Source organism: Petaurus breviceps, unplaced genomic scaffold (assembly GCF_028583685.1).
Source record: "Petaurus breviceps papuanus isolate PSGF00001 unplaced genomic scaffold, PetGlider_PUasm1.0 175, whole genome shotgun sequence".
NCBI lineage: Eukaryota > Metazoa > Chordata > Mammalia > Diprotodontia > Petauridae > Petaurus > Petaurus breviceps.
In genome coordinates, this window is record NW_027185764.1 from 39,394,076 (window position 1) to 39,419,792 (window position 25,717).

The 25,717-nt window shown below is 39.0% G+C and overlaps 1 pseudogene; it reads right to left on the reverse strand.

Annotated features, from left to right (window-relative positions):
- Positions 1 to 6,150: 6,150 nt before the first annotated feature.
- On the reverse strand, positions 6,151 to 6,521 carry LOC138159189 (thioredoxin domain-containing protein 17 pseudogene; annotated as a pseudogene).
- Between the last annotated feature and the right edge of the window lie 19,196 nt (positions 6,522 to 25,717).

Consider the following 25,717-nt stretch of genomic DNA (forward strand, 5'->3'; position numbering starts at 1 on the left):
ACCTTTGACCACCCAGCTTGGCCCAGAATCCTGTTCACTATACCATGCTTCCTAATATCCAAACAGGGGACGATTCTAAGGCTAAATCAAAAGACTCAAATTGATGATGATGATGATGATGATGATGATGATGATGACGATGTTGACATTGACGACCTTTGCATAACACTTTAGGACTTACAAAGTACTTTCAGGTTTACAAAGTACTTGACACATGCTATTTCAGTCCAACATCATAGCAACCCAAAGAGATAAGGTAACACAAGTGTCATGATCTCCACTTTACAGATAGACATGATTTCATTTACCTAATCTGTCATAGATGGTGAGTGGCAGAGCTGAGTGTCCAATCTAAGTCCACCTTCAGTGCTTAGCACAGTGCCTGGCAAATAGTAAATGCTTAATAAATGTTTAGGTCTGACTGTTCTTTCCACAACACCTTGAAGTAATAAGGCACTAGCTGGATACTTAAGTGCTCCAGAAACTCAAAGTGAAGTTCTTGTTCTGAGGGAAGTCTTCAAGAAGTCAGTGATTCTTGGGTTGGGCCTTGAAAGAAACCTTCAAATAGAGGAGTTTGTCAAGGCTCACTGTGTAAAGACATTGCTGTTGCTGCTAAGTGCACCCAAACTGGGTGTGGATATCTAGCCTATTGAAACATGAGATGTTTCTTGAGGGAATGCAGGTAGCATGGCAAGGGAAAGCAAGAGCTTTCTGGTTATGGATAATACCATCCAATATTGCCCAGAATATTTTGGTTTTCCTGCATTGTCCTATAAAAGGCCAAATCATAGCATGTGTCTGGAAACATTTATCTGTTGAATACACAGTCATTTTAAAATGATTAATATATTCACAATAATAATAACCATGGGACAAAACTTTCCACTTCTCCACTTTGAATGTTGCCCTAGTATACAGGGAGAGTAGATCATTGATGTAGAACAGAAAGTATCTTTGAGGCCATCAAATCCAATCCCCTCATTTTGCAGGTCAGAAAAGTAGACCTACAGAGATTAAGTGACTTGCCCAGGGTCTCACAATTTGTAAGTGACTGAGGTGGGATTTGAATGAGGTCTTCTTCATTCCATGACAAATGCTCTTTGTCCAATACACATTCTAAACATGACTGACTATTATAAAAGCAGGCAGTCCTTTAACAGGAGCAAAATCATCCAACCTCCAGAGGACTGTACGCACTCTGGACCCTCCACAATATAACTGCTATGTCAAGTAAACAAATATTTATTAAGGGCCTACTATTTACCAGTCACTAGCCAACAGCTACAAGAGAACTTTCCCTTGGATTCCACTAGTCTGATTTTAAAGTTTTTTTCAACAAAAAAGTTTAACTTTCACTAAATTTATGTCCTTGTTTGCAAAAAAAAATAACTATTAAGAACAAAACAAAAGAAAACAATTAGCTATGTACTTGATATGACCAGCTCATCTTGAAAACATTTTCTTGGTAGGAACTTTTTGTTTTTAACTCTTGGCATGGTCAGAAATTAATATTACAATTACTTAAAAGTACTTTTGAGTTATTGTGGCTATTATATTTTTCCATCCTGTTCAAAATACTTTCTAGAAGGAAATGAAAATGGATTATCTTGTGTAGGATTATAGTTCATTATAGATCATTGAAATAGAAAGCAGTATCTTCTGGCTTGTTTCATTCCATACTATTTTCACATCATTTTCCCAGGGTGAGGCTCAGGGGAGGAAAAAGGCAGAGCACTGAGTACAAAAATTGGCCTGTTCTTGCTTCCTCCTACTGGATCAACATGCTGGTCCAAGAAGCAGATATTGAAGAGAGAAGATAACCAGGAGGGAAGTGTACAGGGTGACTGGGCTCTTCTCCTTACCCACGGGGCATACAGCTAGTACATGCAAAGATGAAGGTGGCATCCGAGGACCTCTTCAGCTTCTAGTGGTGTTTTACTGTATTGAATTTGAAATGTAACAAGAGGTTTGACATAGGTCGGGTTCATCTCTCTTCCTGTCATTTGCTTCTTCTATGGACTCTGACCCACTCTCTGAAATGGTGACTCATTGCCAGATTCTTCAATCCTGCTTTCTTCTAGAAAATGATATTCATGTGTAAACTCCCTCAGCTAATTCTATAAAGTACCAGGCTGACATTTACTTTGCTACCCTTAGGATTTCCTTCCAAAGTGATGTATTCACCAAGTGTACATATGAGCCAGGGTTGGTAAAAGTCAAAAAGCTTTCTCTTAGCAATACACTGTAAACACACAAATGTACATTCACAAACTGAAAGGACCATGGGATTTAGAACCAGACAGATGGGCCAGGTCAGAGCTCATTTGAAAGTTGAGGAAATTTGGTATCTAAGAAATTTCAGGGGCTTGTCTAAGATCATGAAAATAGTAAGTAGCTTCTTCTGGCTTCTATCATTTTATGGGATTTCTAAACCACAAAAACCATGTAACTCTAGAGCTGATCATCAGGGAAATTACAGAAATTTCTGGAGATATCTATACATAGCATAATGAAAATTCAGGAAATGCTTATTCTCAAAAACAACCTGGAAATCCACTGGCTTCTTACCTTCTGGACCAAACAATTCTTACTAGTCTTACCTCATGTTAATAAAAAGAACTGCTTGAATTTATATAGAAAAGTGCAAAACACTTTGTTAATATTATGTCATTTTATCCTCAAAGTAACCCTGGTAAGATGTGCAATTGTTATCCCCATTTTACAGAAAAGGAAACTGAGCTCCTGTTCCCCTGATACCAGTAACACCTTGCTGGCATTTCTTCTGACAAAATTCACCTTGCCCTGCTGCCTCAATCTTCCAGCTACCATCTGGCTCATTTCTACACTCACACTCACACACACACACATGCATGCACACACATATACACACACCACCCCCACCAGTCCCTTTCGTCTTTTGCTTTCTCTCTTCTAATGTGCTAAGTAATATTAAATACAGCCATTAAAGTAGAGTGAGGTTATTTAAGACTATAAAGACTAAATGGAAGGGTTTGTGGGTCATCCTGGCGGTGGCCTGGAGCCCATCTTCAGAACTTTAGCCTCCCCAGCAAGTTACCAAGTCCTCTTGCTTCTATGTCTACATCTCTATAGTCCATCTCCTCTCTTCCTGCACAATAACCATCACTTATTCGAGCACTTATTATTTTGTCCTTGACTTCAAATAGGCTCCTAATTGTTCTCCCTGATCCCAGTGTCTCTCTACTCTTCTGGTCATTCTCCACCCAACAGTTGTGAGTTAATCACAGAGCTAAATCTTCAGTGCCTTTCTAGTGCCTATAGGATAAATAGAAACTCCATAGTCTAAAATTTAAGGCTATCTACAATTTGGTTCTAATCTATCTTTCTAGCCTGGTAATAACATATTACTTTGCAAACTTTATATTTTAGTTAAACTGCATTACTAAATGTTTCCTGTATTTTATGCTTCAATTTGCTTATCAAAAATCTTATCTTCCTTCATATCTTGTCATAGTTCTCACCTCCTAATTGCCTTCCCTGATCTGCTAAGTTGTTAGTATTTTCTCTAACCTTAATTTTCCTTTTCCTAAGCTTACAAAATATGCCCCACCCAATACCAAAGATTAATGTGGATATTAAACAAACTACTTATTCCCATTAATTTCTCAGTATAATAGGTGTCAAATATCTTGACACACCAGCCTTTCTCAGCTCTCAAACACTGGGCTTTAGTCTTGGCAGTGTGAATTTGTGGTTGACTAGTGACATCACTCATTGTCCCTATTGGCAGGTCCCTGTTAACCCCTTACCTGCAGCATTTCACTGAAGGCTACTTACCAGGATGTATTGTATAAAGGCTTTTATCAGAATGATGGAAATAAAACAAAGTGTAGTGATATCGGAAAGGTTATGTCTTGGCCTGTTACCCTTGCTGTTACAGGCATCAGGCCCCAAAGTGCTAAACAGGACAAAGATCTAGAAGTTCAGGTCTCTGTCACTGCCAACTGGGAGCAGGTGAAGTTTTCACTCAGGGCTTGCTGTTCACAAACTGCCAAATAGGCTACATTCCCTTTGAGGCAGCACAGGAACTGGGACCACTTTGGAATTTTCTTCCCATTTCATTTGTTTAACTTTTAATGATATCTTTTGTTCTTATATCACCTTCATTTCCAAATAAAAGTCCCTCACTTCCTGCCTTCCTGTTTCCAGAGAGCCATCTCTTATAATTCTCTCTCTGTATATATGTGTAGGTGTATACACACACACGCATATATGTATATAGGTATGTATATATGCACACACATATTTATACCCATATACACACAGATGTCTATATGTATGTATATGTATATGTGTGTACATATGTGAGGAAAAGGTTTTTCATCATGACTAAGCAGCACATCAAATAAGTCTGATACCACACGCAATATTCCACACTCATAGTCCCCCATCTCTGCAAAAAAGGAAACAGGTTTGTTTTCTCATTTCTTGTTCGTGTCATATAACTACAAAATATGGTCATTATAATTTTTTAATGTTCAGTTTCAATTTCAATTGTTTTCATTGTTGCTGTTTTCATTTACATCGTTGCAGTCATTGAATATATTGTTTTCTGGTTACTTCATTTGGGATGACTTCATCATCATCATCAACAGGGTTGGCTGTTCTCTTATAAAAGCAGCAAGGACAGTTGAAATCTCTGGACAAGTCACTTAGCTTCTCTGCAGTTCAGTTTTCTCATCTGTAAAATGAGGGAATTGGATTCAATGGCTTCTAAAGCTTCTTTCAGGTCTAAATCTATGATGTTATGATTCTATGATTTAGAGGTGAAAGGGAATTAGGAAGAGATCTGGTCTACCTCCTTACAGATAAGGAAACTGAGCCTCAGAATGGCTTAGTGATTTGACCTAGGTTACATAGGAAGCAAGAACTAGGGAAGTAATAGAATTTGAGCCCAGGTCTTTTGTTAGGGGGTGTACATGCAGTTCGCCGGGAGGCATGAGACCCGGAATATGCTGACTGCAGTGATAAGTGCATGCTGACCTTGCTGTACAAATACTGTGGAGGAGACACAGATATTCTGTGGGAAACGCTCTGTTCCAGGAGGGGAGCTCCGTTACCTCCCTACTTGTGTCCTTGGGCTTAGCTCAGACTCGGCACCATGGGAACTTCTGCCACAGGACAAGGAGGGGGGCAAAAGGGGGATAAACGTGGGGAAGCTCAAAGAGGAGTTAGGAGTTAGGATGTGATTGCTTAAAGAAGCCGCCTAATAAAGTCTTGCTACTCTTTGAATCTCCTGGCTTGTGACTCCGTTCTTGGAGAACTCAGCTGCCCCACGTCCCGACTGCGTTGAGGAAGTACCAGAGAGGGTAAGGCCCGGCCGCCCCTGACCGTGAGGGTCGTAACAGTCTTTGAGTTCCAAATCCATTGCTTTTCCTTCCTCAATTCTTTGGCCAAAAATATATTCTCCCCTACTGTCATATTAATTGAAGAGCTGTCATTAAGTAATTTCCTATTAAAATATCAATAACTCTGGGTGGGGAAATGCATAGTAGAGATTTGTGTAGCAAAGCACTTATGAGCAAATCCTTAAAGGATACACAGCTGGCCACAGGCTGTGCCAAGAGTGGGTAAAGGGACACTGAAGAATGGTAGGAGGAACCAAAAATAAATTTGCCTGTTTCTTAATTTTGCCTCAGAAACTCAGGGATGAAGAGAAGGATGTCATTTCAGGTCTTTCTTTATCTACCTCTTGCCTAAGTCCCTTACCCCTCTTCAGAAATAAACTAAAGCCACTTAACACACACACACACACACACACACACACACACACAAACTAGCCGTGTAACGTTGGGCAAATTACTTAACCCCAATTGCCCTCCAAAAGGCAAATAAATAAACCCAATATTCTTAAATGGTGTACTTTGGATTCAAAGGAAGAAAGCATTTGGAAGTCCCTTCAAAAATTTCCGTCTTCAGAAAGAGGCCAGAGTGTAAAGCATTCTTGATTCTTCACCCCTTCCCCCTCCACTTCTTTTTTCACCATTTACAAAGGGCGCTGTATTTGCAGAACATTCATTACAGGATTTCTAAACATTACATTGACTACTGGTACAATCACACAATTTTATCACGAGGTTCCTTTATAATCACGACATCAGAGCTGCCGGCTCAACTTGCTTCCTCTGAAGACAGCATTTCCACCAGATTGGCTTTCAGATGCTCTGACTCCACCAGCTTCTGGGGCCACTCTGAGCAGGGTCGGCACCGAGGTCAACTTCAGATTCTTCTTGAACTCATTCTTGGGATCTTTCCGTAGGGCGGGTCCCCGACCTGCCAGTAGACGAACACGGCCTTCTCAGGGATGTGCTTGAGGACCTCCAGGACCGCAGGCTCGGCCTGCACGCGGTCCGGACATCAGCTGCGGCCCTCGGTGTCCTTGTCGCCCGGGAAGTAGACGAAGATGGTTTGTCCCTGTGCTGTTCCACCGCTCCGAAGAAGTCCCCGAAGCCCGACACAAGCACCTCCTAGTAGCAGACCATGCTGGGCATGGCACGCCCGGACGCTCTCCCTCCACTTCTTTTAAAACTTGTGCTGGGGGTTTTGGTCCTGGCTGCGCATGAGGGGACAAAGTGTCACTTCTTACGGCCACTTTGTTAATTTGATCTGGTTTCTCTTAATATTTCAGTATTCTGAAAGGTAACACAGAATGTAAACACTGACATTACCCTATTATTCTGAATATAATCACAACAAAATCTCATTTTAAATAAGATGTTTTGCAGAGGGAGCTGCAGAACTCTTTGCCCTTCAAGATTAATTGGCAGGTTCCTGTAAGACCCATCTGTTTAGGAAATGGATTTTACTTTTGGGCGACATCAAATTAGATTTAGAAACAATAAAGATTGGATTACAATCAGGTATCACTGTTGAAATTCCTTTTAATATATTAATGACCTCCCTCTAGCTTATCTTCTTTAGTACTCAATTGACAAATTACAACCCCTACATTTGAAATTCATGGACACATCTATTCCAATTTGTCTTCCATTTGTAGAAAGTAGCTTAATTCTCTCAGTTCCCTTTTAATAATCGCTCCCTTTCCAATATGTATCATGTCAACATTTATTTCCTGCTTTGCTAATTTAACAGGAAAACCCATTTTGGAGAATATAGAAAAGCTGAATCACAGAGCCTGTAGCTGAGAGAACCCTTAATAAAACACTTTCACATCTATAAAATAAGGAGTTTGGACTAGCTGGTCTTTGAGGCCCCTTATATCTGTAAATCTATGATCCTATGACTAATTAATCAATCAACCAACCAACAAGGATTGATTAAATGTTTACTATGTGCCAGACATTGTATTAGAAGCTGAAAACACAAGAACAAAGAATGAAATAATTCTTCCTTGAGAGTAATTTACATTCTAATAATGGCCAAATCTATCTTCTTCCTTGTACAGGTGAAGGAATAAACTAAGGGAAGTCACACAATGAGACTAGAGTCAAGTGTTACTGACAGCCAGCTTAATGGTCTTTCCTGTTTTGCTATTTTCCCTACATCACTCAAAAACAAGATATTGTTAGACCCTTGTGCAATTTTAATGAATTTCCTTTTAAAGAAAACAATCATGGCCGGCCTTCCATATAGATATTATGGGAAGTTCACTCTCTCTCTCTCTCTCACACACACACATATACACACACGTATCCCAAAAGAAATCCCTCACAAACATCTATGATTGCTTTGATATTGGTATTCACACACTGTAGGCCTCTGCTTACAATGTTGGGGAACTTGCCTCTTGCCTGCAATGGACAATTCATTACCTCATGAGTCAGGCTGTTCTTTAGAAAACGAATCCTTAGGACATTTTTTCCCTTTTAATTGACTCAAAATCAGCTGCATTATAACTTCTGTCTATAGCTTCTAGTTCTGATATCTAGGACCAAGCAAAACCCGTTTAATGCCTCTTCTACATGACAAGGCTTTAAAGTCTGGAAGACAGCAACCACGACCTCCTCAGTTGCTTTCTCCTGACAATGATACAGATTTTAACCTATCCAATCTTGACCATCCTGTAGGATTCTTGTCCACATAGTCCTATACACTTGTATCACAAGGGATGAAAGGTTTAGGGGATTTTCTAAATTTCTCTTATCATTTAGAGTATACCAGTAGAAAACACAGGTTTTCCATAGGTTAGCCCCTTCTTTCCCAATTGCCAATTTTTAGCTCATACGTATTTTTTACGACATCCTTCACAACATACTTCATATTTCATTTTTATATAATATATTGCAGTCTGATTAGGCCTACCTCTCCGCATTGCCCAACTCTCACTTTAAATACTTTGGAATCTCTATTTTGGGGACAGACTGAGAAAAGCCCTGCTTCATCTATCTGCTGAAGTGTTTCTCACTTCATCACTATTCCCTCGCAAGGATACCTTCCCCTTACCAACCTTTATGAACTCTCTTCGAGGTGTGGCCTTCCCCCTCTGGAATGTAAATTTCTTGAGAGCAAGGACTGTTTTTCTCTGTATCTCCAGCACTTAGCACAATGAATTACACACAGAAAGCACTTAAATAAAGCTCACTGTCTGCATTCCTGCAGAGTCCTGTGCTACCAGCATACATCCTGCCCTCTAATATTGCCTACAATTCTATCCTTCATTCCTTTGGTTTTAACCACCGACATCTGTCACTCTTTTTTATGATGCAAATATTTTAAAGGTTTTGATGTGAATTAATTTATCCTATACACACACATACAGACACATACACATTTTTCTGTCAGAGGGATAAGCAATGGAAACTTTGATGAGCAGCGAGATACTGCAGAGGGGGTACTGGCTAACTAGAGGCAATATGAGAATGCTAGCTTGTAGAGGGGGTATATGGTTATTCAGGGAAGGCTAGTACCTCTGGTATGAGGGCTGCTGAGCCCTTTTTCAAAGCTGCTTTCCACATTTGGTGTCCACCTGCCACCCAACTCTTGTCTGTGGATCCAAGAAGCTGTAACATGCACAGAGACCACAGCCTGGTAAACCATTTTGCAGATGTTCTAAACCAGGTTAAGGTTAACCAAGGGGCTTGAAACATGTTGGTGAGTTAGGGGGATGTCTACCCCAAGCATGTGAAGATATCCCCACCAGAATAATCAGATGTGAACACTTTATTCTAGTGTGTAATGAAGATGGAGGAAGCAGAAACTATGGAGAGCTCAGAGCATCGTTAGATAAGGAAGACACCAAGGTCATCCCCTGCATCCTGAACCATCACCAGTCATCCTGACTTTTGTTATGCCACTGGACTCCTAAGACTCTGGAAGAGAGAGTGAGGTCAATGACTCCATACACTTTTGCTTCACTTAAATCCAATTTATATGCAAGTCAAAAGACACCACCACCCATAACATTTTTATTCATGCCCAACCTGTGGTAGGACTTTTTGAGTTCCTATTGGTTTGACCAGCTACAGCTGGATACACTGTACCTTGACCCTCACATAGTGATGTCATTTTGATTCTTTTGGATCACAAAGGACAACAACTCATCAGCTTGTAAAGGAAGAAGATAGGAAAGGTGAGGTAAGAGTATAAAAGGAGAGGTAGAAAGGGATTGAAGACAAATAAGCGTCATTCAGCTAAACACCAACCCTGGAAACAATAGTATGACTATCATGTGTGTATATATGCACACACATACTTACACACTCCAACAATTTACTAGATGGAATTAAAATGAGAAATAGACCTCTGTGTTCAGTTTCCCATCCAAAAAAGTACACTATATTAAAGTCTACATTCCCAGAATATCCTCAAAACTCCCAAATGTTAATGTGAATACAAAAATGACAGAAAGATGAAAGATTCAGAACATTCTGTGACCCACCTACACAGCAGCAATTTTATCTCCAACTAGATGAGATGAAACTAGTGTTATTCATTATATTTCACTGACATATTAACTAACAGTGTGGGTCAGTCCTGAAGGGAAAATATGTTTAAGGATCATTCTGTTCAAGACCTTTGGAGGAATTCCACAGGTCTTTGGAAACCTTGGCTCAGAAAACAGATGGCAGCTCCTTTGTGGGTGAGAGATGGGAGCTGAGGACCAGCTTGCTGTTACTGAAAAATTAATCCATGCTGTTAGTGCTTTCATGGGAAGAAACCTAATGTCCCTATGTGGGACTTCAAGATTATTCCTGCAGGGAGTCAGTCTGAGATGACTCTTGAGACTCTATGTCCTGAATGAATTTAGTGCAGACTCTTTTTTTTTATTAAACTGGAATCAATCTTTCTTTCTTTTTTCTTTTGGTGTAAACCTAGGAATTTCGGGGGAGAGGGGTCAGGGGAAAAGAAGCAGAGAAAGCATAAAGAAAATACACAATCAAAACCCACTGAAACTTAATCTTCTTTTGTTTTTGTTTTTACACAGACCTGTGATTTTATTGGCATAGTGAACTCAGTACTTAAATGCTCTCAACCAATACAGATATACAACATTTAGTCTTAGAGAAGAGGTTCTTAACTTGGGGAGTCCTTAGGGGTCTATGAATAGATCTCAAAGGGTCTGTGAACTTGGATGGTAAAAAAAATGACATCTTTATTGTCTCTAATCTCTAAGTAAAATTCAGCATTTCCTTCAATTATGCATTAAAAAAAAATATTCAGAGAAAGGGTCCCATAGGCTTCTCCATTCTGTCAAAGGGGTCCATGATTCACAAAGGTTAAAAACCTTTATATAAGAGAGTTGATTGGAAACAGAGAGAGATCAAGTGACTTGTCCTGTGTTAAGAAGTCAGTATGTGTCACAGGCAGAACTTGAACCCAGGTCCTCTTGATTAAAAGACCAGTTTCTTATTCATTGAACTGCACACTTCTCTTATCCTCTTTAAGGAATCATAATTTTGAATATGCTCTTTAAGCAATATTAACTCTGCAGGGGGTACAGGCAGAGGTGTACAGCATCTAGTAACTCTGCTACTACTTAAATTGACTCAGGAGATGTGAGTATTACATTTTAAGTGTCAGCATTTCTACATCAGAAATCAGTAAATGCTACAAATTAGGGTTAAATTTATTGTTTTGTTGATTGTTGAAACTGAAGCAAGTGATGGATAAAATGTTAATAATGCAGATTAAACTAAAAAAATGTTCCATGCATATATCCTCTTTTTTTTTTTGAGCTGGTTGTTGAACATTTACCTTCATACTGCTGGGTACAGGATAATGAAGATGTAATAAGTTCAACTCCATTTCCCCTTTTCTTATTGACAAAAGAAAATTTTCTTTAAGCAGACTCCTGACTCAAAATATTTTCTGTTGTTTACATTCTTATAGTGGTTTAAGAGGTATGAAGTGTCTTATTCAACACAGTCCTGTAGGGAGGGGGTCAAAATTAGTTTTATCCTCATTTATGAAAGCAAACATTCATTGGAAGAAGTGGAGCTACTTTCGGCTGATGCATCCTGCAGCCTCATAATCCTTTTTAATCTTATCTCCCCCATGTTCCTTGCAAGACTGGCATTTTAAAGTTCAAACCTTGTGCACTATTAATTCCAAATGTGCCTTCTGTAATATTTTAAAGTTCTCAAGTATTTGTAGCCACAGACTGTACATTTTCTAACTCCTGTCTTATTTACCTCATTTATTTTGTGTGACTAAGTTGGAATTTGCCTTTGAGACCTCGGTCTCTGAAAGAAAACTATTTTATTGCTCGAAGGTACATAAACCCTTTCCTAATGATTCAGCTGGTGGTAGCCCCAGTTGGGTCAGAGTAATTGAAATTCTCTGAGCTCTATGTTTCAGTATCTTCAGGTATCTTTATCAGCATAAATATTTTATTGATCTGCTTATTCCAAATGAAGGGCCAGGCTTTTGAGGGAATTATTTCTAACATTTCTATAATGACTCAGAAACTTTGGAATAGTAAATGCTGGTTACTTGCTAAAAGTTCTTCCTTCAAAAATAGTATGACCAGAGAGCCAAATAGATAAGCTGGGTTGGTGGGAATGTAGAAAGGTCTTTCTGTACCACTCCTCTCTTTTAAGACTCCTTTGTCTTTTTCTTCTAGAATTCTAGAGTTGAGGTATAAAGTACCTTAGTCAGCACAGCCCTATGGGGAGGGGAGGAAAATTCGTTGGTTTTATTTCCCCCCACCTATTCCCTTCTTGCAGAAAGAAGTTCCCTTCTTTCTCTTTTTGGATAAGACTGGCATTTTCATTGCTATAGGAACCAGCTCCCTGTGAGGTCACTTCCTTACCAAAGCAAGTCAGCACTTTCTCTGCAACTTACAGTCAGAGGGTTGTCTGGGCCACAGAGAAGTTAAGTGACTTGCCCGAGCTCACACATTCAATATGTATCAGGACACAATTTGGACCAGGTCTTCCAGATTCCTAGGCTGGAATTCTCTATCCAAGAAATTTTGCTTTTTCTCCAAGTTACATACATGTGTATATGTATATATACACACATTTATATGTTTTCTATTATATATAATTGTGGGTGTCACACATAAAATTTATTTTTTGTTGTTATTCAGTCATTTTCAGTCATGTCCAACTCTTCATGACCCCATTTGGGACTTTCTTGGCAAATATATTGGAGTGGTTTGCAATTTCCTTCTCGAGCTCACTTTATAGATAAGGAAACAGGAAAAGAGATTCAAGTGACTTGCCCAGGGTCACACAACTAATAAGTGTCTGAGGACAGATTTGAATTTAGGGAGATGAATCTTCCTGACTCTAGGCCTGGCACTCTGTCTATTAAACCACCTAGCCATGCATTATTTATTTTTAACATTTATTTATTTATTTTTTTAACATGAACTCCCAATTCTCTCTCATCTCTCCAATCTCTCCCCCACCCACTGAGAAGGCAAACAATATGATGCCCATTATACACAAGAAATCACTCAAAACATATTTTTATATTAGCCATATTGAAAAAAAAATAAATAAATATCAATAAGCAAAATGGAGTAAAAAAAATTTTTGTTTCACTATGCACTTAGAGTTCATCAGTTCTTTTTCTAGAGGTGGATAACATTTTTCATCATGAGCCCATTTAAGTTATCTATCTTCTCCAAGTCTTCCTTATGAAACCCAGTAGTAGAATTTCTTTGTGCCCGAGGCAACTCTAAGAAATCACAGCTGTGGTGATTTCATGGTGTTCATGGCAGGCAAGATCCAGGGTTCTGCCTGTAAAACATAGCTCATTATTATTCCTCAACTCCACCTCCTAATTATTCCTGGAACTCTTCCTTAAATGAAGTCAAATTAGATAATATTTGTAAAGTGCTTAGACCAGTGTCTGGCACAAAATAGGTGTTTAATAAATGCCTTTTTTTTCCAGGCCCTCTAATCCTGGTCGTTCACTGCCTTTTCACAGCTCCCATTGCTGGGACTCTGAGGTTTCTGAATTGGGGGTTAGGAAGCAGGGGAAGGAAATAGGTTGATAGGAGAAGTAGCCTTGCTTCTCACTTCCAAGGACCCCAGTCCATACCATCTGCCCAGTATCTCTTCTAGTTATATCTCTCATTCCTAGTTTATATCCACATATAGGTAGCTAAGTGGTGCAGTGGGTAGAGTATTGGATTTGGAATCAGGAAGATCTCAGTTAGAATCTTGTCTCATAGACTTTTTAACTGTGTGACCCCAGGCGAGTCTTTTAACTTTCTGTACTTCAGTTTTCTCATCTTTAAATTAGTATAATAATGGTAGCTATTTCATAGAATTGTTGTGAAAATCAAATGACATAATGTATGTAAAACATTTTGCATGCCTTAAAAGTGCTACATAAATGCTACCTATTATTATGTTGTTAGTCTCTTAGGATCTGTGTCTGCTCCTTTTGGAAAGGTTAAAACTAAGAGAACGACTCAGATTGATACAAGTCATGCTATAGTCTTTCCCCCAAAGTAAAAAATCAAGCATTTTTTTAAAAGCAATTAGGGTTAAGTAACTTGCTCAAGGTTACATGGCCACTTATTTCTGGGTGTGGTGCTGAGTGTCTGAGCGCGGATTTGATCCCCAGGTCATCCCAACACTGGAGCCGGTGCTCTTAGTCACTGAGCCACCTGGCCGCCCCAAAATCAAGCCTTCTTAATATGGTTTTCTTGTAGTTGTTGTTTGTCCTTGTTGTTTTGGTCCTTCCTCAATGAAGAGGGCTATGAAATCAGGGAAATGATGCCATGACAAGCAAGTGAATTGGATTGAAGTGAAGGAGGGCTGTGCAAAGTCACCAGACTCACTTTTTCCTCTGGAACTACCTGGGTCCATTGGCAAGATAGAGCTCAGAATAACTGGAGATGGTCCTGGATGCAGTGGGAGATTTTGACCTTCTTAAACTAAGTTCTTAAACAGGTCTCATTTTGACTGAGGCAATACCCATTCAGTAATTAAGGCTAGGTAAGAAATGATGGAATGGCCTTCTTCCCTAGTTAAAGAAAAATCTGTCTGGGAGGGGATGACTCTCTAGATTTTCCTGCCAAAACAAAAAAATTTACATTTACATTCACTCTGAGTCAATTGGGACCCAAATGATGACCACTAAGTGGGGCTTGGCCTGTGACCTGTGACCTACTGTTGACCAATCACTGACAGCCAGAGTAAATTGGATTTAAATCTTGGTCCTTAAGAAAAAAAGGTTTCAGGGATCAAAATCTACATTCCTTTTGGGCAGAACATCCACATGTAAAGTTATAATATGTTATGTGGACAGAGGAAAGAGAAAGAAAAGGAAGAAAAGAAAGAAAGACAGAAGGAAGGAAGGAAGAAAGAAAGAAAGAAAGAAAGAAAGAAAGAAAGAAATAAAGAAAGAAAGAAAGAAAGAAAAAGAAAGAAAGAAAGAAACATTTTACACAGTAATGGCAGCATTGTGCTATGACTAACTTTGATGGATTGTTCTCTACTTAGCAATGCAAGGATCTAAGACAATTCCAAATGAAAACATGATGGAAAATGCTATCCACATCCAGAAAAAGAACTATGGAGTCTAAATGCAGATTGAAGCATACTATTTGCTCTCTCTCTTTGTTTTGTTTCTTCTTTCTTGTGGTTTCTCCCATTGGTTCTATTTCTTCTTTACAACATGACTAGTGTGAAAATATGTTTAATATGAATGTATATGTAGAGCCTATATCAGATTGCAAGTTATCTTGGAGTAGGGGAGGGGAGGGTTGGGGAGAAAATTTGGAACTCAAAATCTTATGGAAGTGAATGGTGAAAAAGAAAAAGAAATAAATTTTAAAAAGATAAATGAAAGAAAGAAGGAAGGAAGGAAAGAAAGAAAGAAAAAGAAAGAAAGGAGATTGTGCTGCCCAACTGGGCAGTTCCAATTGGTGTCAATAGACCAATATCCCAAATCGGTATTTGTTCGCAGTTCACCAAGGAGATGACCATCAAAGTTGTAATTTTAATGGGAATGCTAGATGTTAGAGCTATTGACCTCAGCTGCTATCTTCCCATTCCCTAAACTCATCAGTAATACTTTCCTTACTGTGCTAAATTTGAATGAGAAAACAAAATTTTTATAAAATGGGAATCACTACTATTCCTATTCTAATGTCTCATCCTACTGCAAAGAAGAGCCCACATATTTCTTTACAAAGACTATTCCTGGCAGGCTGGAAATGGGCCATGTGTGGACCTGGCAATAAACCACATGTTGTTGTCATGAAGAACCAACTTTGTTAAGTTTGGAAAAGGTGTAGCCATAACATGATGAACTTTTCCAGTCATAACATCTTATAAAGACATGTCCTATTAGTAGGACAAAGAAAGATTTCAATCTTTCTATCACTGAAGGCTAATTCCCATCCCAATTAAATATCATTGAAGTATATGAAGTATGAATTGAGAAAACTTGGTATTGATAGCATTGAGAAAGAAAAGATCAGTCAACCAACCAATGAACATTTATTAAGCATCTCATATACCTAGCACTATGCTAGCCTCTGGAGATAGTTTAGCAAAAGACCCCAGACTATCATGTATATACCACTTTTTAGAATGTGACCAGGGCTATTGAAGAGCATACTATAAATTTGTGTCTAAAGATTTACATTATGGTGACAGAACTAGATTGGGGACTTATTAGTGTGTTATTCATCCCAAGTGATGGGCATCAAAACCAGAAAACAAGTGGTTATTCAGCAACCTAAGTCTCCATCCTTTGGCTCTGTTGGTGTCCTCAACATGAAGTGAAATTAGAGCAACTCTCAGTGTAATGGGTTCAGTGTAACCAGACAGGATAACTCAGGCACCACAAAAACCCATTTTAGAGTTGTTTTTTTCTTTCCTCTTTTATTATGATAAAAAGGTCTTTGTCACTTGAGGAGAATTTTTGGAAATGGATAACAAATGACAGAGGTTGTTTTGATTCAATGTTTTTAAGAAGTTGAAAAGTAAACATTCCAATCAAATTATTTTATTCATAACATGATTTTCCTTTGCCCTCAACCACTCTCCCCATGCTACTTTATTAAAGTTGCAAGTGGGTCAGTAACAAGTTTCTTCTATCACCTATCTGGTTACTATTTATAGTGAAGGTAAAATGAGCATGACATTTACTGTTGGAAGCCTTGGATTCCATGTTCTGATACTAACTAGTTCTATGACCATGGGTTGAACTTAAATCTGAACTCCACTTTCCCCATCTGTAAAATGGGGGCACTTCCATGACCCGCCTTGTAGAGTTTTTGTGAGGAACTGTTTTGTAAAGTTCTGTATAAGTATCAACTATTATTTCACCAGTTGAGGCACATCTAATCTAGGCATACAGGCTAAAATGGCTACCAGTCATGGCATAGTAGAGTCCTGGACTTGAAGACATGAATACCAAGGTTTGAATTTTTCTTCAGATAATGACTGACTGTGTGACTCTGGACAAATCACTTAAGTCCCAGTTTTCTTTGAAGGGGTTGGACTTAATGACCTTCCCTTCCAGCTCTCAGTCTCGATCCTATGAATAGAAAAGCTAAGAAACCTAATTCTAATTCTGTTTTCCACATTGGATCTATGAGATCTCAAGAACATCAATTCAATTCAAATATCCTATTAAGTGCTTAGGGTCACTGTGTTAATAAGTGCTGGAGATATAAAGATATATAAGCACCAGAATCCTTGTCCTGAAGGAGCTCCAAAACCAAGGGATAGTTGGTGGCTCAGTGGACAGAGCACTGGACCTGAGTTTAAAGCCAGGCTCAGATACTTACTAGCTATGTGACCCTTGGCAAGTGATCTCTGTCTGTCTGTTTTCTCAGTTGTAAAGTGAGAATAATAATAACACTACCTCACAGGGTTGTTCTATGAGATAATATTTGTAAAGTGCTTAGCACAGTGACTTGTACATAGCAGATGCTTAATAAATTCTTGCTCTCATCCCTAATACTGGTGTGAGATATGGAATATAATAAACTATAATGCAATTCAGAATATGCCTAAGTGTATAGGAAAGATTGGGGCAGCTAGGTGGCACAATGGATAGGACTTGGAATCAGGAAGACTCATCTTCATGAGTTCAAATTCAGCCTCAGACACTTGCTCATTAGCTATGTGACCCTGGGCAAGTCACTTAATCCTTTTTGCCTCAATTTCTCAATCTGTAAAGTGAGCTAGAGAAGGAAATGGCAAACCACTCTGGTATCTTTGTCAAGAAAACCCCAAATGGGGTCATGAATTGTCAGACACGATTGAACAACAACAACAAATAGGAAAAACTAGAGTGGCATGAAGAATTCAGGAAGAGAGGGTCACAGAAGACACCATGGAAGGGAGAGCTTCTAAGCCAACCCCTTGAGCAAGGGAATAAGGTCAACAAATGGAAATGAGGAGAGGTAGGTCCATTTCAGACATAAAGGATCGTAGCCCCAAAAGCATAGAGGCAGCATGCAGCTATTGATCCAACATAGCTGAAACACAAACCAGTTTAATAAGTCTGGGAACTTAGCTTGGAGTGATATTGTGGAGGGCCTGGAATGCCTATTTAAAGAATTTGTATTTTATTAATTTTTTTAAACAAATTTTCTGTGTTTCAATTTCATATCTCAGAAGAGCGTTAAATGTGCTTATCCACATACATGCAGTCTAACGAGTGCACAAAACACCCCAGTAGGAGCTAATTTTCCTCTTCTCTTCATCCTAATTACCACTATATCACATCCCATTTTAAAATAAGGTTAAGTTTATGAGATGATGATGATAATGCCAGGCAAAGGATGCCATTGTGCAGCACATCAGAATAACCCAATGCCCTCCTTGTAGCCCAAACCACCAGCTTGATTCATTCATTCAACAAACATTCATTAAGCAACTTACTATGAGTAGTGCATTGGGGTAGTCTCTAGAGGAGATATAAAGATAAATGAGACAGGGTCCTTGCCCACAAGATTTGTAGTCAGAGGCCATATTACTTTATGATTAAGAAAAAAAAATTGACGACAGCCTATCAGGATTTAATTTTCCTAACCTAAAGCTAAAAATGATCATTGAAGTATTGCTGCCATACAAAGCACTCAGAACCACAGGTCCTGGGGAAAATGCCTCATAGATAAAAATGTGCTAAGAACAAAATCTTTGGATGCTTAAATACATCACCCACCTTTAGTGATAAAATATATTCGGATCGATATCCCTGGATGTCAGCATATAATAAATGTTAGAGAAAGCTATTGAACGGGTAAAAGTACACACAAATCAAAGTCCTTTAAAGGTTGTTGGGTGACAGTGCACTAAATGGGCAGCATGCTGGAGGCTGTTTATAGTCTACCTTTCTATCCCCATCCACTATCTTTCTTAAGGGTAGATGTGTAATAAGTCCCCACAAATCTTCTAAATGACTGATGTGTATACTTCTTGTAAAATGCTCACATATTGATTATCGATAATACAATTCTGTTTCACAAGTTACTCTTCACTTTCTTTCATTGTCCTACCATCGGGGAAAGTAGAGACTCTGGCAATTAAAATGAAAACCCAGGATCCAATCGTTTGATCAAGATGTGTTTAAGTATTAACTGGGGTCAGATTCTGATGAGATCTTTCAACCTAATGTTCCAAGACAGTTGACTTCCTTTTACTATGGCTCAGAGTTTACAGGTAGGAAGTATTTGGTTAATCATTTAGTACTTTGTAATGATATTTAGGGCATAGTGAGAGTGAATCAAGAGGATTCTGGATGGTGTTGAGTGGCTAGGAGAAGCTTCCCACAGTGTCCAGGTGGGATAGCTGTCAAATGATGCATTCTCCACCTTGAAAAGCCTAGCAGTAGTCAGGTTCCATCAAGTCCAAAATCCCAGTTGGGAAAGGCATGCCTTAGGTAAGGAAAGAGAGACTGGAGCCATTTGGACAATAAAGGCTGATTTTTTCCTCTTCTAGTCCTCCCTCCCTTCTCTATCCCCTCTTCCCTTCCTTCCCTTCCTTCCCCTCCTTCCTTCCTCCCTCTTTCCTTTCCTCCCTTCTTCCTCTCCCTCTGTCTACATAAGGAATCATACTATTATCCGTGGGTGCTCTGCCCAAAGGAATATAAATTTTGATCTTTGATTCCTGAAACCTCAGATGAAACCTTGGGGTTTATGGCTAGATTTATTTTTTAAGGACCATGCCTTAAACCCAAATCACGGTCCTCATTGATTGGCCAACAATAAGTTCCAGTCCAAGCCTCACTTGATCATTGTTTAGGCTGTGATGGCTCAGAGCTAGTATAAATAGTAATTGTTTCTGTTTTGTCCAGAAACCCTGAGTGGCTTCCCCTCCCAGATTGATTTTGCTTTGTTCTAATTTTTGACTAAGTAAAAGAGACCATTCTTTGCCTCATTTCTTACCTAGCCTTAATCACCAAATGGGCATTGCCTTAGTCAAACTGAGGACTGGGAAAGATCTTAGCCTAAAAAGGCCAAGGTCTCCCACTGCATATCTATATTTACTGGCATATCTCACCATTGAACCCTGATTGCTCTGGAGGAGAGAGTGAGGCTGGTAACTCTGTACAGCCCTCCCTCACTTAAAATACAATTCACTTGTTTATCATGACATCACCTTCTTGATGTCATGATCCTCTTTGAGAATGAAGGACAAACAAGGAATGAGTGACCTTTTACCTTTTTTGCTTTTTTGCTTTTTTTGGAGGGCAATTGGGTTAAGTGATTTGCCCAAGGTCACATGGCTAGTAAGTGTTAAGTGTCTGAGACTGGATTTGAACTCAGGTCCTCCTGACTCCAGGGCCAGTGCACTACCTAGCCACCCCTCCCTTTTTGTTGGAAGTCAGACAGTTGAGATGTTGAAATGATCATTTTTTTTCTGACATGAATGTTTAGTTATGTATTATTTACATTACCAAATATTACTAATGTGCAAAGAACAATTGACAAATCCATGAATCTGAGTTCTATTTGCTATTCCATAATAAAAAATTCCTTAAAGTAGTTTTTTTTGCTTTAAAGACAGTTAGTTAGCCTCAGTGGTCTGCTGGTAAATGTTTAACAATCTGTCCTGAGCGGGGTAGGAGTGGATCTTACACAACACACTATTAAATTTAATTAACATTTTCTCCATTACTTTCTTAAGTTGAGAATTAAAAAAAATAAACCAAACCCTAATTTGTAGTGTTTACTGATTTGTGAGGTGTAAATGCTCTCACTGAAAATTTAACATTAGATTTTAGCCAGTAGGAGCTGGCCTCAGCTTAGCCCTGTTTAACCTAAAGGTGGTAGGTAGCAAAGGACAGGGGAAAAAACACTCACCATTCACCAACTTTGGATAAAAAAGACGCATTTGTTTAGCAGCTAAGCCACTTACTATGTGACCAGAAAAGAACTTCAATTCTCTGACCCTCCAAATTCTCTGCTGTAAAAATGAAGATAACATGAGTTCTAGGACTTATCTCACTGGGATGTTTTGAGGTTCAAATGAAATCTTATATAATGAAATACCTTATAACCAAAATAGAAGCTATTGTTATTTCTATTATTATTCCTGTTAACAACAATATGTGAATATGATGGATGAACTGAAGTCCTTGCTGCAAAATGAGTATGAACTCTGAGAGTCAAACACATTTGTCAAAATCCCAGTACATCTTAATTTAATCATGCATCCCACTAGCTTTAACCAGGGTAAAAAGGATGTCTTACTCATTACAGCCAAAAGATCAGCCACATTATTAGAAATCAGGGACCTAATTCATTAATTATCTATTTATTTCTCCCTAATTTAGACTTTAACCAGCATTGTTGTTAGATGGGATGCTAATTCAACAAACATTTCATTTTGTTGTAATAAGAGCCTTGTAGTGAAATTCTACCAAACAATAACAGCATAAAGGGTCCAAGTTATAATGACTAAATGAAATACTATTTGCAAAGCACTTAGCACAGTACCTGGCACATAGAATTTACTTAATTCTCCTCTTTCCCTATGTATTCCTGGGTCCCACAGTTATAGAATAAACATATCTGAGAACTAAAAGAAAAAGGAAGAAGCATAATAGCTCTCATTGGAGTAGCACTTTGAAATGGATAAAGACTTTTTTCATAATCTCGTAGCTAAGTTGTTTAAGTAATGAAGATGTGCATTACACACATACATATACATATATGTATATATACACATATATTTAGAAATGTATATATGTGCACATATAGTTATATCTCTATCTCTATATATTTTCCTGGTCTTTTACCAGTCTTTACCAGGCATGCATATTACATAACTTTGGTTGAAAGGAGAATGGAATTTCAGATTTTGAAAGGGCTGAATGTATTTGATTTTCTGTTCTGTCTTAGGGACAGTATTCCAGATCACAGATACACTTGTCCATGCACATACACGTGCGCGCACACACACACAGACATACACAACTCCCACAAATCTATGTGTTCAATTTGCCACTTCTGACTCACAGGAAGCCAAAATAATGGTAGAGTGGAGCTAATGGAAGTCAGAATAATGGTACCTGACTAGAGAGTATTTACATAATGAGCCTGGGCCTGACAGTTCATTTTGTGTCTGTGGTAGGGGTGGTAGAGTGAGTTAAATGGGATATTGAGGTAACGGCAATATATCACAATGTACAGTTTGCCGCAAACATTAAGCAATTTGAAAGGCTAATGAAGGAAGCAGTGATTCTCCAGAAGAGCCTGGGGAAAATATAGCACACACACAAAAAAATGAAACTGCCTTAGGCAAGAGAAAAGATCTATACACCTATGTTTCCTTCTGCAGTGTTCACTTGATAAAACAATGGCAGCCTCAACACAGGGCATGTGTTAGGAATTATTAACTGGAAGAGATTAATTGCTCTAAGCTGTGTCTCAAGCCATCCATTTCTCCTGTCTTGTCATTAGTCCTCAGGAAAGACTCTGTGCTATGACTGTTATTGCCAGTCATGTTAATCTAGAGCAACACTATAATAAACACATAAATAACCTTTGGAGGATTTAAAAAGTTATTATTACTGGACAAATTAGAACAGAAAACACAATATTTCAGGGAGAGAGCCGTCGAGTCATAATGGAGTTTAGGCTTGGAAATGAAATTTTCTTTTCTAGTCACTTACTCCGAAATGAGGTCAGCCAATTCCATTTCTCCTTCTGAAATACAATTTATTGATCCTCTAATCTCCTTTAGAGGAAGTAAAAACTGTGTTGGGGTCATGAGGTGGGAGAAGAGGAGGGGACAAGGAAAGTTGCTGACCAGATCAGAGATTTGAAATGGTGAGGATGGGGATTGAGGTATTTCTGAAGAGAGAGGAGAGGAACAAGGTACAGAGGTACTTAGATTTTGATTACAAAGTGTTCCAGATTAATATGACTGGCAATAACAGTCACAGCATAGCCTCAAGGAGCTTACAATCTAATGGGGCATACAACATGCAAACAAATATATGTAAAGCAAGCTATATATGGGATAAATAGAAAATAATTAGCAGAGGGGAGGCAGTAGAATTAAAAGGGGTTGGGAAAGACTTCCTGTAAAAGATGGGATTTTAGAGGAGACTTAAAGCAAGCGAAGTAAGACTTAGAGGAAACCATCCTCTCATCCTGTTCAGTTCTGGTCTGTGTCTTTCTATAACTCCTCAGCTAAGGACCCAAGGATCCTAGCTGTAGAGCTGGAAAGACCAGAGAGGCCACGTATTCCAATTCCTTCACGAGGTCTAACAGTATGTGATACCCAAAGGTCATCAGAAGCAGGATCTGAACCCAGGTCCTCTGGTTCCAGAGCCTCTTTCCCTTCCATTATACACTTTGCATCCCTAGTTTTATTTTAACAGTTCAGCTTTACGTCCAAATCTCACCACCGTCATCCCAGGAAGCAACTCCTATGGAGAGGGGCCAGTCATCTCCACTAACTTCCAACTAATTGCCACTCCCAGGACAGGCAAGCCAGTTTAGCTGAAGCAGCAGGGCCCTTGGAAGGAGACACAAGTAGCAGCATGTGCCAAGCAAGTCAAACCACCACTGCCACCACCATGATCATCGTATCTCCTCAGACCTTGACGCGACACCCTAGGACACTGAATCCAAGAGTCTTGGAAATAGAAGTCTTACTCCCCTCCCCAATAAAACCCACCAGAACTGCTTCTAGCCCATGGAGAAGAAATTGTGGAGATGAAACCCAAGTTCCTCATCATCACCAGTGACAAATGCCAGCGAACTGCCACTAACAGTCACATGGGCACACAAATAGCCCAGGACTCAACTCCCAGACCTTAGAAGCAGCATCTCTTCCAGGTCAATGCCCTCAGCAATCATCCTGGGCAGTAACCCCTGTGGAGATGCAGCTGAAGCCTGGTAACCTCCTACAGGGGCTACAGCTGCAGCTTCTGAAGACCCACAAAAGAAATCCCTTGTCACCAATGTTCTCAGCTCTATCAAGTGGTACAACTTGATAGAATGTCAGAAACTGACATGATTTTATCTGTGGAAATGGCGTTAAATAAGAACTATTACCACTTGCTTTACCCTGGCACCCTAAGGACCATAGGACTTTTCTATATGACTTGCAGCTAAAATGTGCCATACAAGTCTCTCCCATTAGGATGTGAGCTCCTTGAGAGTAGGGATTGGGACTATCTTGCTTTTCTATTTGTATCCCTACTCTTGACAGAGTGCTTTGCACGTAATGAGAGATATTCATTAATTCAGTCATTTATAGTACCAGGGACATGGTAAGCATTTAACAAATTCTTGATGTCTGACTGAGCTTTGGTTTTTTGAAACCCTCTGGAGCTTTATACCTGAGGTCTAGCAGCTTCATCCTTTATACAAAGTATCAGTCTCTTCAGGTAGTTGTGAGAATGCTTCCTTGAATAATTTAAATGTGTCTCTATTTTCCACTCTGGGTTAGCTCATGGTCAATAAGTCAATCAGCCAACAAACTTTTACTAAGTGCTATCTACTTTATGCTAGGTATTGCTAGGCAAAAATGAAACAACCTGAAAGATCTTATATTGTAGTCTCATTTGCCCCCAACCTTATCTCTGGCCAGTATGCCTCCTGATCATGGTAATACCTTCGAGAGAGACTTGGGAATTGGGATCTATACTCATCGTCTCTGAGCAAGATTGGCTACAAAGGGAACTCTCAGAGTTCTGGAGTACTCCTACGGGGTTAAGGAAGTCTTTTTCTAATGTTAACACCCATTCTAGTGTGTTTACATGCACACGCACAGACATACACACACACACACACCAGTAGTAATTAATGCCCCATTTGCACTTAACCAATTAACATCAATTCCTTTTCTACAAAATTTACTTCACAGAAGACAAGCACAAATTTCCCTCCCAATATCTGAGGACAGGGGGAGAAATACTTCCCCCTATGCCACTTTAGTCTTTGGAGAGAATGGACTAAAATTTAACACAGTTTCTATATCATCTTTGCCCCACCAATTATATGTTATGGTTCTTGTATAGAAGAATCTAGATCTCTACTAGACTGACCTCAGCAAGTTAACTGGGACTCAGCTTCATATCTTCGACCTCCAGGCCATCCCAAGATAGTCTCTAATGACTCACTCTACTGATGTATGAAAGCTTACAAGATCTTAGCCATCTCCATTATGCTAAAGCTATTTCCTATATTAGATCAAATTATTATTTATTTTATTATCCAACTATTTTACTATTTTATTATTTTACTGCTGCACTGACAGTAAATTATTTAGCTTGAAAAGGCTACAAGCCAAGACTAAAGAGGGAGGGTTGGTACAAAACTTTCTATTAGTAGATGATTGTGCACTCTATAAACAAAGCATAATTGCAGTAGAGCAAAAGAATCATGAGATGACCAAATTTAGAGACATCTTCTTCCCAAATAGTCAGACAGACACTTTGTACCCAAACCAGTAGTAGAGCCTTCTGAGCTGGTATTGGTATGATCAGCCACAGCCAGATATACTGTACATCGACCTTGACGTAGTGATGTCATTTTGGTCTTCTTTGAGCATAAAAGACAAACAACAACAACATATTAGACCAAATTAGCAGTGGCATTTGAAGTTGAGAAGAGAATTAAGGTTTTTTTTTTAATGAAACAGAGTGATGGAGAGGAGATGAAAGGAAAGGGAATAAGCATTTATATATAGAACCTATTATGTGCCAAGCACCGGGGCTAAGGACATTTTGCAATTATTACCTCATTTGATTCTCTCATATGAGGTAGGTGCTATTGTTAGTCCCACTTTACAGTTGAGGAAGCTGAGGCAAGCAAAAGTTAAGTGATTTGCTC